This window comes from Lactuca serriola, chromosome 4 (genome assembly GCF_051521515.1).
Source record: "Lactuca serriola cultivar US96UC23 chromosome 4, Lser_US96UC23_V15, whole genome shotgun sequence".
NCBI classification, from domain to species: domain Eukaryota; kingdom Viridiplantae; phylum Streptophyta; class Magnoliopsida; order Asterales; family Asteraceae; genus Lactuca; species Lactuca serriola.
The window spans coordinates 328575610-328577265 of record NC_136411.1 but is presented as its reverse complement, the minus strand read 5'-3'; the positions used below and the strand labels follow the sequence as shown (position 1 = coordinate 328577265).

At 38.1% G+C, this 1656-nt stretch overlaps 1 pseudogene; it reads right to left on the bottom strand.

Moving 5' to 3' along the window:
- Positions 1 to 412: 412 nt before the first annotated feature.
- On the bottom strand, positions 413 to 691 carry LOC145100712 (small ribosomal subunit protein eS27y pseudogene; annotated as a pseudogene).
- Between the last annotated feature and the right edge of the window lie 965 nt (positions 692 to 1656).

Genomic DNA, 1656 nt, shown 5'->3' with positions numbered 1-1656 from the left:
ACTTATAGATCACATACATCGTTCCAGTAACTTTCTATTACCGTCAATCCTTCATAGTAATTGACATGATAGGCAAAATAAACCAACTGATAAACATAGCAGAATATGCGTTATGAAAACATACACATGAACATCGAAGTTTAAAAATCCATTATTGGATCCGATACCACCAGTCACCAACAAAAAATTCAGAGAAACTTTTAAAAATCTATACTAATAGAAGCTTAACAGTGAGAAGACGGTCTGATTCACCTGTCGTTCAATCAAATGATTCAAACACAAGCCCTAATTTTAAGAGATGATAGTTGGCGTCCAACAAGAAAATCTAGAATAAAAGACTCAACTTGTAACTTTTTAAGTAATAGCACCAAAGCAGCTTCTGATTAACCAGCCATGAAAGCATGCAATATGATCAGTCTCCCTTCCTTCTAAAAGAACATCCTTCAGTGAGTCTTGCACTCGGATGGCACAACACCGTCTGGCAGTTTCCACATGCCACCACCGCTTGAGAGTGGTTGAATACGGTTGTTATGTTGAAACAACCCTGGCACTTGACATCCATGAAGAAAGAGTTCGTAGATTAAACAAGTCGTTTGAGCTTATGCTTCCTCTTCTCCAACTTAGCTGGGGATTAAGCAGATCAACATCGTTTGGCAAAACCATCTTGTTTCGAGATGTATGTGAATCCAGAAGTCTTTGATATCAAAGAATAGAGTTGCGCAACAAAAACCTACAAGAAAAAAAAGAGAGAGAGTCAATTAGAATCGAAGCATGAAGTGTTAATTTGAAGCAGGAGATGAATAAATAAATCAAACCTTTAGCCTTCAATTCAACTGGACAAAATACGTAGCCAATGGGGAAAGTCGGTGACATGAGGAGGTGGCGGCAAAGGGATATGTACAGGCGGCGAGCAGCTTCATCCAACATTCTTGTAATCATTGTTTAAGGAGGAAAAGTAGACTTCTAGACTGAAGGGCAAATATTTTCAACTAAATAGAAATAGGGTATTAAGATTTGGGAATGGGAAGTATAAAGATAATAGTCGATGTGGGGAGAAAGAAGATGATGGCATCAAGAAGCAAGATTAGGGCAAAGAAGGATACGAAGGGAAGGAGAAGATGCGGGGTTTCAAATTTTTGGGGATTTCCTTTCCCTCTAAACACTACACGAGAAGATGCTCTGTTGCAATGGTTAATTTTAACCTAGTTCCAGTAAGAAATTACAACACGTCAAAGGAGTAGGGGGTCAATTTTTTTATTGCCACAAACCTAAGTGTTATGATAGAGATTATGAGAGGTGAAAGATTAGTCTGGTTTTAGGGTAATGAATAAGGTTGTGGTTTGTTGGTGGCGGCGGGGGAGAAGAAGATAACTCCGACGAAGGTCAGTGGCTGTTTCTAGGGTTAGAGAGAGAGGGAGAGAGAGAGAGAGAGAGGAGGGAGAGAATGGCTCTGTGCGAAAAATTTAGAATTTTAGAGGATCCCTCTTTAAAAATGCGTGTTTATTTAAAAAAATATAAAGCGACATTTATAGATGACACACACTTAAAAAAAAGCATCTTCCGTGTTTTTAATTTTGTTTTGTTTGACACTAATTTTAGGGCACGCACAAATGCATGTCCTCTATCCTTCAAATTTTGAAAAATTGACATTAATTT